Here is a 16025-nt window from a genome sequence, read left to right as displayed (position 1 = left end):
TTCTCCTTCTCCTTCTCCTTCTCCTTCTCCTTCTCCTTCTCCTTCTCTTCTCCTTCTTCTTCCCCTTCTCCTCCTCCTTCTTCTCCTTCTTTCTCCCTTTTGTCCCACACTTCCTCCCTTCCTCTCTTCTTTTTTTTTTTCTTCTCTACTTCCCTGTCTGTAGAACCACTAAGGAATTCAGTAAGATTTCTGAATTGATTGTAACTATATAACTAGACATTAAAATAATAGTTCTTCTGTGTCAGGGCAAATAAAAAAGACATTTAGTGAGAAAATTTCCATGGAAACAATATTTCAGTGCAATGAAAAATATTTCTCACCACAACGCTCTAAAAATAATTTCACAAATAACTTCATAAATTGAACAATTTTTTTATTGACAGCATGGCAGGAAAAAACATTGTACTTTTCATCTGGAGGATAATATACCTCATTCTGAGTTCTGCATCACTAATTCTTTAATAGGATAACTTTGCATTTCCCAACCTGCTTTTTAAAGCCTATTCTGGTGTTAGTTATTCCTGTTCATCTAGACAGAGGGATTACAAAGCAAAGTGGGCTACAATGTGTTCTTGGTTGCTTGCCACTTCCCAAATTCTGCATTGTTCTTTCACAGCAATCTTAAGACCAATTTCCTTGGAAAAGAGCAAGCAGCTTGTATCTGCACATTCTTTGCTATTGCAAGGAATCTATGTCTTCTTTTACCCTACTTACAGTTTTCATGGAAAGAAAGGTTGATTGACAGTTCCCCTACAAGGTACAATAGAGCAGTTAAATTGGATAAGCAGTCCTTTGTGAGAACTCTCATTGTACCATATATTCTGTTGCTTCTATCATTGGGCTTATGAAATTCCCTTTGGGATCTCAGTTTTATGTTAATATCTCCAATAATCATGTACATTCTTGGTTTTTGTTTTGTTTTTTTTTGTTTTTTTCCTGCATTTAATTTTCAAGTACAAATATAAAAGCATGTATCTGTGATGATTTGTGTCTCTAATACTGCAAGCTGTACACAACTGGGTTGCAGACTGCAATTCTGTTTTGTCTGAAAGGGTTGTATGGTTGTACTTGAAGAAGCATGTTACCAGCTTAAGTGCCTTAAGACAGGACCTGCAGAAAATTAGGGAAACTATCACAATTCAAACATGTAAATACTTATACACGAACAAAACCTTTAGGCACTTAGGGTTAATAGACCAAGATTACATAGTCTCCTCCAGTCATATGATGGTAAAGCAAATTTAATTTTCTTTTAAACATGAAATTATGGAAAAAAATAGTTTGAGATGTAAGATGGGACATGCAATAATAAAATAACGGTGGCTTTGTCATATTGATAAAAAAGTGATTCTACAATCAATGCATTTTTCTTCAAAGTTTTCTCCATCTATGTAGTAACACTTACTTTTAGATCAGTGCAACTGAAAGTTGAATATCTGTGACATATTTGTGTACTAGTGGGAAGGAAAATACCTAAAATTTGTATCCTGAAGAAGAAATTGAGATAGAACTCTGAAATGAAAGTTTGACCAAAATAACAGATCGGAGGGGGAATACATACTCTTATTTTCAACTTTCAGACAGAATGAAGTGAGTACAAGAGCTGAGATCATTGAAAAGGGCCAATAGAGAAGTGAAAAGAAAATGAAACCAGTTTTAAATGGAATTTTTAGGTTAGGTAAGGACAGCATGAAACCTTGTTATCCATACTGCACAGGGTTTTGTGGCTGACAAAATAGACAGGGTTAGGACCCATCCATCTTGACAGTCTGAAATGCCTTTAGTCTACTAGCAGCCTTTTCTGTAAGAGTCAATTCTTTTAAATAATAGTCTTAATATGCAGGTTGGTTTGATGTAAATGTGTTCTAATTAGGTATATCTGCATCAATTAAATGACTTTAATTTCTTTGTGCTTTGAAGTTTTGTGGCAATCTCATTGGTGATCAGGCTTAAAAGCACTTTCTTTTAGTAGATCATCTTCTCTGCACAGTGAGTATAACAAATACCCTGAGCTTCAGCATTTGCAATTAGAACTCCTTTTAAACAGATTTTGGAATGTCAGATTGAACATACCCTCCTGCCTGTGATCCAAAGCAGTCACTCATGTGAAAGATTTTCAGCCCCTATTTGTTTGTGCTCTTGGCTCCGCTGGCAGTGTAGGTCTTGCACAGTTGATTTAAGCTGACTGTCAATAAGCAGTTTGCTGCTGTTAAAGATACTGGCATCAGCTTAAGAAGAATATGTAGACCATAACTTGGAAACCTTCAATTTAAGAAACTGTTACATGATAGTTACCTTATATGACATATTAAATAGTATGTAGCATGACAGACTTGAAATGGGCTTGCAGTAATTAGCATCTTATGCAATAATTATCTTAACTAGATCCCTTTCTTTGCATTACCTGACCCTAGATCCAGAAATCATGTATTTATGTGTGTCTTCACTGATAGTTTTTTTAACCCCGCTGCTGACCCCCAGCTAAGATCTGCTGGCCATTTACATTACATATACCTAAGGTTTACTCTAGCAGAGTCTAGATTCATTCTGTAGGATGTGAATGTCCTTCCCAGGGGCTGACCTTGTTCCTGTGGAGTTTGGAAAGTGGATCAATGCAGAAGTGCTATTTATAGGCTGCAAGTGTAGGTAGTTAATTCCAAAATATGGAAATTCAAACTTGCCGTTGCCTGTCACCTGTGTTGTCTGTTCTTACCAGCAGAGTTCTGGTAGTGGGCATAGGTCTGACCTGAGTGTGCTCAGAGGTACTGACAGACTCACAGCACTGAAAGAGTCACTGGAATGCATAAATTAGGAATTGGCCCCCAAATCATCTAACCCACTGCACCTGTTCAGAGAACGCTACTGAGGAAAACCTACTCTAAACCCCAGCTGTGATGATGAAAGGGTCCCCTTTAACTGCTAACCTGATGGTTAAACCCCTTACCTGCTAGATAGGGCACGTGACCCTGGTTTCCATTTGCAGGAGATTTCAACCTGCTACTTCCTGGTGAAAGATCAACCACTAAGATATTTGGTGTTGGGTCCTTGTAGCCTCTTCAGACGAAAAATAAGAATGAAAAGTCATTCTGTGGAAACAGCATTCACCTAGGTGAGGCCACATCCAGGGTGCCAGCAGCACTGGTGGATGGCTGAACATATGTTGTGACTCTCCTCCCAGGCTGATAAGGGGGGCTCCTTCTACTTGGGGTGCTTCAGTTTTTGAACTCATCCATTTTTCTCAGAAAAGATATGAGATTTTCCTGTTTCCCAAAAGTGGCTTTCTTCAGTTCTTGTAATGATGAGAGGATTTTAAATTTGCTTTTAAAGTATTCTGGAATATTACTCTTTTTGGGATAGGTTGTTTTATTTCCTTATGTTTATATAAATAAGTGGTCAGTGTTTCATTCAAAACCAAAATAAAGTTGAGAGAAGACACAATCCAATCTAAATGAAAGGATTGCAGGCACTCTTAACTCTCCTCCAAGGTGGTGCAGATGTTGCTTGAGAGAGGTGGGTCAAACATTTTTAGAGATCTAGCTCTCCTCAGCACAGGCAAATGCTTCAAACTGGTCCCAAGTGCTGCTAACAATTGTTTTGGTCCTCAGGTGTTGGCAGCATTTAGAGGCCTTGGGGTAAACAAAGCGGCCAGTATTTTCAACACTTATCTACTTAGACCAGACCTAATCAACACTGCTTAAAATGCCAGAGGCCCTCTGTGCTCTGTTTGTGCTACAGCTCCCAGCTTTCTGAGTAGACAAATCAGTCAAGATTTTAGGTTTTGACATGGTTTAGAGCCTTTGCAGCTTACAGAGTGTAGTAACACATTTAGCTGCTCCTTAAGAACCGGGATGATGGCGAGAAGCACAGGAGGTTTGGAAGGAATGCAAGGGGTGTCATGTGGTAAGCCCTGTAGAAAACCTGATCATAATATTTATCTAGGCAGGAGGCTGCTATTTGAGAATTGCTATCAATCATCACCAGTGATGTAACACAAATCTTCTGTCATAGAAGAATAAAAATGATTATATATATTTTTTCAATTAAAAGTTAGTAAATTAACTGCTCTTCCTAATCTTAAGCTAGATAATGAACCAGACTGCATACATACAGCCTTGTGGATTTCAGCTGGGTCAGAACACACAAACTTTCACAGTTTTAAACTATAGATGACTTTATTAAAACTTTTTGTTTGTGTTCCATGTGTCAAAGTCTTAGCTTCTGTGACATAAATCATATTTTGATCTGTAAGTCCTCACACATGGTACTTTGCACTGTAAACCACTTTTTTTTCAATATGCATTGTACTGCAAAGTAGAAAAAATCTATTTAAGAGTCAGAGATAAGGAAAAACTATTGCTATAGAGCACAGCTGGAAAACTGCATGGTGCCTTCTGTTGTGCCTTACATGACATAAAAATATATTTTAATGTAGGGTAATAAAGACAGAAAGCTTGGTGAAGGCCCTTGGTAGTACCTTGACTGACTTGCTATGTTTGCTTTGGGTTGTCTTACTTTTACTGCATATTTATTATTTTTTTTAATATTAATAATTAATTTTAAGCTCTAGTTTCCTTTATGTTATTTGTATGTCTTTCACACTATATTTTGTCACAGTATCATCAGAGTGTAAACTTTAAAGGCTTGAGTGTAAACTTTCAAATCTTGATTGGAATCCTTTCTAGTGTGTTAAGTGAGATTCTTGGGGAAACTCTCAGTTCACTTCAACTGGCATTTCTCTTTCAAGTTTAGGATAACATTCCTAAAAATGGAGATTTAGTCTAGGCAGAAATTATTTTTCACTGACCTTTTGTATTGCTACTCTGCCAAGTTCAAAGTACTGCAGAGTTGTCTCTTTTTTCTCTTCAAATTTAATTTGTTGCTAAGTTCCCACCACCGTATATGGTGTCATTGTTTCACTTATTCTATGTACTTTTGTGTTCTGACTAGATTTAGTGCAATGATTGAAAACAGAATAGTTCTAAGCATGCTTTGTGGAGTACTAAAGCAGTATTTAATTTCTGGCAACATATTGTAGGTATTATCTCAGCTGTGTTGCAAAAATACTTAATATGGGTAGGAGGAAGGAAGATGAGAAAGAGGCAGTCTTGCTCTCCCTTACATGGTTGTAGAAGACAGACAAGGATGTGGAAGGAGCAAATTACATCTCTTTTATAGCCTGTGCAAAGATTTTGGTAAGACCTCAGGGTAGCTGCCGTCAATTTGCTCATCCTGAAATAGATGTTGGAAAACAATGGAGAAGTGGGAAAAACGGTCACTAGCTGGTCTGATGAATGGATATTTTACCGCAAAAATGTGCACCAGTTGACTTCCCCTCCCCCTTTATTGACACAGCAACTTATCTCAGGAATATGCTGTGAGTAGCAGAATGCTTCCACAAAAACCCTCGAGCACCCAGACGGTTGAGTAACTGGTTTGTTCTTCCATGCTTTGTAAAAAATAAATAAAAAAAAAAAAAAGAAAAAAAACCCCCCTGAGCATGGTTCCAAACACAGAGATCTTCCAAAGGTGAGATTTGAAAAGCACAGATTGTGGAATAATTTCAGGAAGGGGAAGGCGTGAACAAAAACTGGGTAGGGTAGTAAAGGTGCAGTGAGGTATTGAGTTTTAAATAGGGCTTGAAATCAAAGAAAGATGCTTGGCTGACAATGAGTGAAGTACAAAACAACATTACAGAATTTTAAAGTTGAAAGAGGCACAAAGATAAAAGAAATGAAGAAAGAAGCCAAAGTATAGGGACACAAAGGGTCGCTTGAAGTTTTACAGTTCTATTACACTTAATATTCATGTTTTTTACCCTGTCAGAATCTCCATCTCTTCAGTTATCAAACTTTTCACTGTCTTTCTCCACTTTCATTTCCTTTTGGAATGAATTATGTACTAAAAATTAATTTCAATATATTTGTGTTTAAAGCCACTAGGATGTACCAATTCTACTCCCTCTTTTCCTTATTTCGATAGTGGAAGAGAACTTAAAAGCAATTTTCTCTGTCTGTTCATGAAGCCAAAATGAACAAGGCTGAGATCTGAGACTTGTGACTCAGAACCTGAATAGCAACTCCTTTTTAGCTGGGAAAAAAAAATACATTGATCTGAGACTTGGCTTGGCGGGTTTTACATTTTAATTAAATATTGATACTCAAACATCATCTTTGTTTACACTGCATGCTGCTTCCTCTAGGTTTTAAACAGGGAGAATTTTTTGCAGATAGTGTTGAAGTCAGAAGTTCATAACAGCTTGTTTATATGTGATAGGAGTTTGTCAGTGTGTTTGGAACAATATGGATATATTCTGGTACTGTTAATGATGCTTAAAAGCTGTGGGGTTTTTGATATCAGATTTCTTGTTCCAGTCTCTTTAGAGATGCTTTAAATTAAATCATAGTCTAATAAATTATCTGCATAAATGTCATGCTAGGTGTATGTATCCAATGCATTAGGATATGAACACTGAGGACATCAACATTTGACATGGATTTAATCTGCAGTCTTGTTCCAGTTGTTTGCATTATGTTTGCTTTCTAGTGAAACATATTCTGGTGATTTAAATGAAAAAAAAATTGCTTGTGTGTATAGTTCTTAGGTTTGATTTTCCTGTTTCCAATAAATTAATAAACTTTCTTTTGTATTTGTATCAGAGTCTAGGGAAAGGCAGAAGGAAGGCTGAGAGGAAGCAATTTTAAGGTGTTTAGAAGTACCATTTTTAGCTATTGTGAAGATAAGCAAGGTCCTGCTCATGTATTTAAGTTCCCAAATCAGGGTCAGATCCTGTCTTGAGGTTGTTACAACAGGTAAGTTGGCTGCTGTTGGCTATTGCTGCCCCACAGATGGATGTGCAGGAACTGCACAACTGAAGTCACTTGTAACATGACCGCAAGCAGATTTCACTTGGGGTATAGTGGAAAGGGGAAGAGCTGCCTCCATTTTACTTCCCCATGTTTCTTCTAATGAAATCATGAGAGAGAGAATTAAATCAGCACTTTTTTACTTCTCAGTGATATCAGTATGCTGCGAGTTCATGGGAATGTAAATTTCAGGATGCCTACACAGACAGCGATTCGAGAGGCGGCGCATGTGTCATGGTGATAAAGTTTGCATGTTGCTAAATCAGCGTAGATTTGCGTGGTTCTGACTGCTACACAGATGAGAGCATGAAGCTGTATCATGAATACCTACTGCAAGGGTATATGACACCAAAAGCATGTTAGAATGCATAGGCATATGTAACTTCATTTTACATCTTCCCATAGCCACCCACTCGGAGCTCTTCTTGCTTCTACTGTGTGCATACAGTAATTTTGGCTTACCCTGTTGTCATCTGCAGCACTAGAGACACCTATGTCATATCACATATAACCACTTCTTATATATAGAAGATCCTGGCAGATGTTATCCACTTACTAAAAGGAAGCTTCTTGAATCTGATGCAGTTTCAAGTTACTGAGAAACACACAGATTATACAACTGAGAAACACACAGATTATACAACCACAGCCTCCTACCACCCTCCTTTCAGAAGGCACTTGAATTGCTCCGGCCATCATTTTCTGCACTCTGCTGGACTGGATCCACTCGTTTTCCCTAAGAGGGCAAAACTAATCCAAGATACAGAGATACATGTTAAGCAAGCTTGATGGACTATTAGAATAATTTATCAAAAGAGACAGTGGATTTTTTGTTCAGCTCTTACAGACTGTTTTTCTATTTCATAGATACTGTAGTTCAATCAGATGCTCTATCCAGAAATTAGTTGGATTAAAATTGACCTAGATTATCACTGAGAATATATTTGTTTTGTAAACAGAGTCCATGCACTAATCTGCTTATATCTAGCTGCAAAGAATAGGCAGGCATCAACGTAGTTTAAATAAAATAAATCTAAACATAAATGCAAACTGCAAAAATCATCCCTGAAGTCAGTACACCTATTCTGATGTAAACTGGCACAGGTTTGCAGTGAATCACAAGCAAGTCATAAACACTGTTTCAAAAAGAAATAAGTCATATGGAATATTGATATCAAAAGCAAGGAGTAAAGGTTACCAGCTCATTTTGTTTACCACAGCAATCACTGGCTATGGAGGGAAAAAATTACTTGATAGCTTCTCATGAGTAAGTTTTTCCATTGTATCTTTTATGCCCACACATTGCAATTGAAGATGCAATGAGTTGTAAAATGGTTTCTGAGATTGCATGCCACTGGCAGGCTCGGGGCAGAGGTAGCTGTGTACCTGCTGCTGCCTGGGGCTGAGCTCTGTGGGGCTGCCATGCAAAGTGGGATGCCAGGACACCCCGCTGTCCAGGGGGGTGCTCCTGCCCTGGGCTCCAGATTGGACCTTAGGACCCATCACCAGCACCAAATCTGTTTGTCAGTGCTAACGAAAGCCTAACATTTGAATGCCAGTTGTGTCAGTCAGCAGATCTGAGAAAAGCAAGAGAAAGGAGGCTGAGTGAAGCCTGGATATCCTGTACTAGGAAAAATGGGCAATAAAGGAATTACCTTGCACCGGAGTCACAGAATTCTGGGCTTCCAAACAAAAAGGGAATGGGTTGTTGGGTCAGTTTCCCCTGGACTAAATAACTGGTACAGCTAATGCCCTGAAGACCACTACCATCCCTTCCGCTTGGCATGTGTCTGACAGGGAGAGAGGGAAAGGCAGGGTGAGAGTTGGGTGGTATCATGCACAGAGCAGACAAATCTAGCTTGTCTGTCATCAATTCCATGTTCTTGGTTTATTTGCATGTTAGCCTTCAGCTCTAGGTGTTTTGGGGTTTTCCCCCATTTTGTTTGACACTGCTGAGAGATATCTTGCATCTGTTTCTTAAGCTGAATGTTTTGCGGTGAGAGAATCCTCTCTGGCTGCATGTAACATGCAAACTCAGCAGCTCAGCTTTTCTTCTTCTCATGCTCTCCTGAAATGTCACACAGCAGCATTCAGATTTGTAAAATGACAGGGCAGGAATCAGCTTGAAAAGAGATGCAGTTCTAGTTTCTTTTCAGCTGAGTGACTATGTGTTTGGTCACTTTTAACCGTGAATTAAACCATGTTTCTGTAAGTGTATGTGAATTGTGCCACCCTGACAGAAGTAATGTATGGAAATTAATGTGCAAAGCCAGCTTGACCACTGCTCTTCAACAATGCAAAACTGTTTGATTAATCTGGGTTTACATGGCTTCATATTGCTAAATAAAATAAAGCTAGATTTGATAAAAACTAATATATCAGATAATAATTTAAAAGTTATAGCAGGGCACATTTTCCTGTTATTATCTGTATATTTCCTGCATTATCAGATTGTCTGCATATTTCCCTACTCTTAGAAATGCATCCTAACCATATGATAGCAAAGGAATTTCAGTTACTGTGTGTATTACTGAAGAGATCACACAATTTTGTTTAGACTTGAGAGAAAAAAGTGGTCAGAAAGCAGTGTTAGATTCAATAGATTTTGAAAAATATATTTGTAGCAGTTATATTTGCTGGCATAAACTGTATAATTGATCAATGCCTAAGGGGAGCACTCCTCTTTTCTGGCATGATTTACTTCTCATAATAAAAGCTATGAAGAAAGAAGTGAGACTTGAGCTGACACAGAATTGTGAGTTTGAGTCACCTCTGAATGTTCAATATGGCTTTGTCTACAACAGTATACAGTAAGTCATATATAAATTAGTATGATTTCTTGATTGCAGTAAGTTCTGTGATCTCTACCCTCAGACATAAAGTCCATAGTTTGTGGCCTCTCCAGCGCAGCATGCAGGAGAGGGAGCTGGGTATAAAATAAGACCCAGTGCATGCTCATAAGCAAAAAAATTCAAGTTACTAAGACTTCATTGGCTTTAATGGTTTCTTTAGTCCTGAGCACTGGTGCTAGAAAGAATAGAGAAAACATGCATTGACTGAGGATTCATTTTGCAGATGTGTGAACTCTTTTCTGCAAAATGCTGTTTGATCAGTTTTGACCGCACCTTTCCTGTCTTCTAAAAAAAGCTAAAAATACAAACGAGGAATTGTGGTTAGAAACTGACAACACTTATTTGGTTGCATGGTTACGGGCTGTGAGCATTTAATGTCTGCTAGGGTAAAAGGATTTACAATATTACCAGCTCTCAGTGTCTTGTGAGGTTGTTTCTAGGTACAGTTTCTAGAAACTGTTGTGCAGGTGAACAGAGATTTAAACTACAATTAGTGTTTTGCTGAACAACTGCTGAGTTTGATCAAAAATGAAAAGGAATGACTGAAATAGTAAGTTCTATATGCTGGAAATGAGAATAATATTTACATCTTACTAATGTAAGATGTAATTGGGGCATTAATGGGATTTGGGTCTCCATTTTTGAGGGGAAAAAGGGAATGAAAGATGTCTTAAAATAGCAATTGCAGAACATAAACTGTGCAGAACTGTCCCTGGATATTCTTAGTATCTTGAACCCTGATAACAGGGTAGAGTCACCATATCTTTAAAGTATACCTGCCCTTTAGGTTAACCCGGTTTGGATGTGCTTAGCATTCAGTATACATGATACAGCAGCTTCCACTTAAAAGTATTTCACAGTCTGAAAATAAAGTAAGTAACTTCAAAAAAATGGGCACAAAGAGCAATATCAGAAGTTTGGCACTTGAAATGCAGTCTAGGCTCAGGTATCTATAGTAAATAGAATAAATTAAAATAAATAATATAGAAATAGACCTGTATTACCTGAACAGGGTCCTCAAGTTATTAATGAACCTAAGTTTCCTGGAAAAAGTCCCATGCAGGGACATGCAGTTTAGTAGTTAACACAATATCCTGTGAGGGGGAAGGGGCTACTCAGCTTCAGTTCCCTGCTGGGTACATTGCAGGAATAAAAAGTAATGTAAAATTCAGAAAGTTTCCTGGAAACAGATGATATTGTAATCCTTCAAACAATATGCTGTTGACTTAGAAACAAAATGGAGCAGCTGCTGAAATGAAAGTGAGGCAACAGGACAAAATGTCACAAACACTGTTGTGTAAATCCTAATGGTATTCCCAGATTGCTCTCACCCTCATTGCAGTCACTGATAAGTTTGTTGGCTGCTCTCAGAAGGTGTTTAAGTACAGAACCTGTCTAACAAAACCTTACTTCTACATTGGCTTTGATTTATGAGGGTTTGAACTATACAAAGCCTGACTAGATCCCTAAAATTTGCTTGCTAGCAGGGAAAACATTGACTTATTATCCAGTTGTCGTAATGTGTTCAACCATACAGCTACCAGACTTGGGATGAAGGTATCTATCTATCCTATCTGTCTCTAGAGAGACAGTAATAACATGGCACTACTCTAGAACTGTCCTCTCATTCTTACTAGCACAGTAAATGGAGCATTAGACTTCTCAGACAGTCCTAAAAGGGACTGCTGCATTTTTGCAGCAGGCCATTGTACTGTGCAAACTGGTATAGCACTCATTGACTGAAATAGAAATAGGCTGATTTATGCAGAAGGTGTCATTTGAAAAAGAAAACCTTGCAGAAGTCTGCATTGCTGCAAAACTCTTGGGAAAAAATGCAGGCGGGCCAATAGAAAAAAAAGCCAAAACATTTTAAGATTATTACATTAATTTTGCAAAGTATCCATGTACATACTGCTAAAATGAGTTGTAAAAGATGGGCTAATGACAAAATGATATATTAGATGATGAAATTAAAACCAGGTGCTTGCTACATTAAGAACACTTGATATTTCAACATCATCATCTATATATTTATCAGCATAGTGACTGAGAGGCATGCAATTTGCTTCTGAAAGTACTCTCCTGCAATCCTTGGGTCTTCAAAAGCCATTAAAGCAAATTAGCCACAAAAGTATAGAGATCAAAAATAGGCTGCCAAATAGCTGGGCATGGATTTTCAAACCCATAGGTACAGTAAAACCAGATAAAAATCTTAATGTGTCCCTGCAATTGCAATCCATGGCAAACATCAGACCTGGCAATGGTTATACTACAATTGAAATCTATGCAAAAAATCTATACCTTTAGCAGACATTGCACAGTTCAGTAAAAGTTAATGTTTTAGTTTGTTTTTAAAGTGGCAGAAGCATTTTTTTTGCTTGGTTGTTTGTTTTTTGAGGCAATCCAGCTGTTACTGGTACTCAACAGAAAATGGATGCAGTTTAGGAAAGTTTGTCTGCTTAATCTAGCTCTGGTATATATAAGCATGCATGTCTGTAGAGTCTGCAGTATTAAAGACGAAAAACATTTGGCAGAGAGGAGTTATCTGAAAGGGAGGTTACAGACTGCATAATGTTGGTAAAGAAAGCTCACACTGTTTATGTCTGCACCATATGGCCCATGTGTTTACAAAGTAGTTCAATACTTATCTCGTTTTTACCCAACATTCTCTTCCTCTTATTCTCATCTTTACTTCCTTGTTTATTTTTCCTGTTAACATCAACAGCATTGTCTATGGATGAGACAGGCATGAGAACTGGAGTTTCATATGAAGTTGTAATTCCCCTTACTGATTTAAAATTATTTTTGCAATAGTCAGCATCTTGAACTACTCAGAAGTGTATACAATCTTTAAACTTGTGAACAGAAATTCCTCAAGCCCAGCTGGTAGCTGAGTTCATTTGAACTATGCTAAAAGGATGTATGAACACTCATGCCTAAAGAATTAATCCAGAGGAACAAAAAATGTTGTACTAGATTATCACTGGATTGGGTTGACAGCGAGCAGTTGGATGTTAAATGGTCAACCATGAAGTTTAACAAAACCATCATCCAACTGAAGATGGACACTGATTCAACCATATCATGTTTGGCTTACATGCTTCTAGCTTGGCTGATGATACCCGTAGCCAGCCAAAGGAATAATGAAATCCTGTTGCTGCCACATTGCTGTCCTTACCTAAGAACAGTTGATTATATTTACTATCTCTACCCTGTCTTATATCAGATACTCAAGATATACAAGCAGAAACTGCTTCACATTTTCCTTGTGTAATCCCACGGGCCTCCACTGGCACTACTAATGCTACTGAGAGAGGCAGTATTGGAAGAGCCAGAAAGATGGAAACCTGTGCTTTTAAACCTGTATATGCATACCTGTTTTCACACTTGCATTTACATCCTGACATGTATGAGAAGATGTACCAGGCTGACAGATGAAAACAGATTTAGCATCAAACGGTTCAGGATTGAGGATGAGCCAGTGGAATGCCCTGCTTGCAAGGAAGGCCATCAGCATCCTGGGTTGTGCTAACAGGAGCACAGGCAGTAGATGGAACTGATTATTTCCTTTACTTTACTTCCCTTACTTGTGAGACAACATCTAGATATTTCATCCAGTTTTAGGCCTTCCAATACAGGAAAGACATCATGAGCAATTTCAGCAGAGGACCACCAAGTTGGTTGGGGCTGGAGCACCTGGCCTGTGAGGAGAGACCAAAGAACCAAGGCTAGTTCAGCTGCTTCAAAAGAAGGTTTCAGGGAGACCTAATAGCTGCCTCCTCTCCCACAATGCTCAGTACCTACAAAGTATCTAGAAGACCGAGCCAGGCCCTACATGGTGGTGCATGGTGGGAGGACAAAAAACAGTGGCAATTTATCAAAGGTTTCTACCTAATAAATATTTTTTTTACCATGAGGACAGTCAAGCAGCATTTGCCTACAGAGGTTGTGCAGTCTCCATCCTGTGAGGTTTCCAAGGCCTGACTGGATATAAGGCTCTGAGTAACACAGTCTGATCTCAAAGGTGAATCCTTTTTGAGTGAGAGTTTGGACTATAGACTTCCTGAGATGCCTTTCAATTGGAATTATTCTGTGATTTTATGATTCTTTGATTCTACATGGATGAACACATTTCCTACACTGAACTCTAAATTAAGCCCAACTTAAACAAAGGAAAAATGGGAGACTATTCTGCCATTACTTGTGCTCTGGCTGTGATTACAATAGTTATGATGTTTCTCAGAGGAAATTTCTCTCTGAACAAACATCTATATCTGTGTGCTTCTTGCACCATTAAACAGGTAAGAGTGATATTAAATGCTCAAGGTTGTTCAATTAATCTGTGGCAGAGTGAGTTAGCTCAAATCTCTTGGGCCACACTCTATTTTGAATTTAGTTGTGAAGACATGGTCCTCACAGGTTTTCAATTCACTTATTCTATAATATACACACTTGTGCTCAAAATGCCCCATTGAAAAAAATCATCTTTAACTAAATCTGTTCTTTTAATAGAAAAGGCCTTCATTTCTTTTTTTTAATACATAGACTGATTCAGCAATAGGATCAAATCATGTTCTATCTTAGAGAAGGGCTAACTTACTGTGCCAATCATTTATATACCCTCATCTGTGATAGGCATGTCATCAAAAACTTGCTTTCAATTTATTGTAGCTCTAGGTGAGAATCACATTTATTTATGGTTAGTTATTAGAATAGTATGTGCACTCCAAACAGGACTGGTGTCTCATTCATTGTGGGTGCAAATGCGCAGAAAAGACTGTTCTGCCTGTGGAAAGTTTTTGTGATTAGCTAGATGTCTGGTTATTAGAGACATATGACATCCATATTTCAACTAAGCCAAGCTTTTAAATTCATAAGCCGACATTCCTTAGAAGTGGCTCTACACAGAGATCTTTGGGTTCATACATGCTAAACTCTGTTTACAGTCAAAACTCACTGAAAAAAACTCTCTTCACCTCACACCCTCTGAAAGCCATATGTAAAAAATGCCACAAAACAGAGTGCAATTGTTCCTTGTTTGTTGACTGAGTCCTCTTCAGTGATGTGAACCACCTGTCTCTTCACCGAATCTCCAGTAATACTCAAAGTCTTGCAATTTACCCATTCTAGTATGGAATTAGTTTCTTCTTTCAGCTATTCTCATGTCAGTGCCTGATTACCTGACAACTATTCCTGTCCATTTTACTTTCATCAGAGAAATAAGAGATAGCATTGATAGCATGTTTCTATTCTGCCTGGAATCTGTAGAACCTCCTCCTCTCAAATGGTTTGCCTGCTGAGATGAAGAAAACTATAGTTTGTCATAGTTTCTTCTTCTTCTTCTCATTACAGCTGATCCATAACACCTTCTCTTCTATTGTCCTGTTCAGTGCCACAGAATGAGTTTTCTTCTATTTGTCTCATCAGGTATTTGGTCCTATTCTTGTAAAACCTATCACAGAAGCACAGAGCTCAGAATAATCTAATTACCTTATCAAGAGTACCATGTTGAGCCCTATGCCCCTCTATTGAGGTGACTACTGTCAACTAAAATAGGTAGTAGGTTAATGCTGGCTTAAACACAAGTTTTTACAGTGCAATAGAGGTGTTCTGCTAATATATGTTACATCATTCTGCTTCCGAGATACCTGATGTGATCTTTCTTTTCTTTTTCAATTTCAAGAATGGTTGCTACCCAAACTGAAGAGAACTGTGATAACAATTACATTTGTTACAACACTTCATGGCTTCTGTCTCAGAAATTTATAAAGTCATTATGGAGAGCTATGCTAAAGAATTTCACCATGTGCTTTGCTTTCAGTGTAAGATAAGTTCAAAGTTGCAATTTCATTTGCAAACTGGTTGATTAGATTAACCACTCATGAAATGAGTGTTTAGGCAAAATAAAACTTGCTATTTAGTGGTATTTTTTTGTAAATATGGACTTTTTCATGACAGGAATGATATTGTTTTCTTGATTTTGTTATTGAAGACCTCCACTTGAAATTCAAATTAAAGGTAATGTGTAAGAGAATCATACTCTGTTTAAAGAGCAAGAAAAATAAGAAATTATTCGAATGGTCCTGGAGATTACTTTGATATCCTGGGTGGAGAGAGGGAAGGAATGGAGAAGAGGGAGAGGGGCTTTCTTTACGTGGAATTATAGGCATTGAAGAAACCCCCAATGTGACAGTGTAGCTAAAAGCTGTGGTGTGGCTCTTAACAGTAGAAATAGATCCCGTTGCCATGGAGGCTCTATCACCTTGGTGCTGGTGCAAGCAACTTCTACTGGAATCATGTATCCATTTCA

The sequence above is a fragment of the Corvus kubaryi genome, unplaced genomic scaffold (genome assembly GCF_017639235.1).
Source record: "Corvus kubaryi isolate FWS band 111438036 unplaced genomic scaffold, C.kubaryi_AGA036_p1.0 137, whole genome shotgun sequence".
Taxonomy (NCBI): Eukaryota; Metazoa; Chordata; class Aves; order Passeriformes; family Corvidae; genus Corvus; species Corvus kubaryi.
This window is presented reverse-complemented; position numbering follows the sequence as displayed.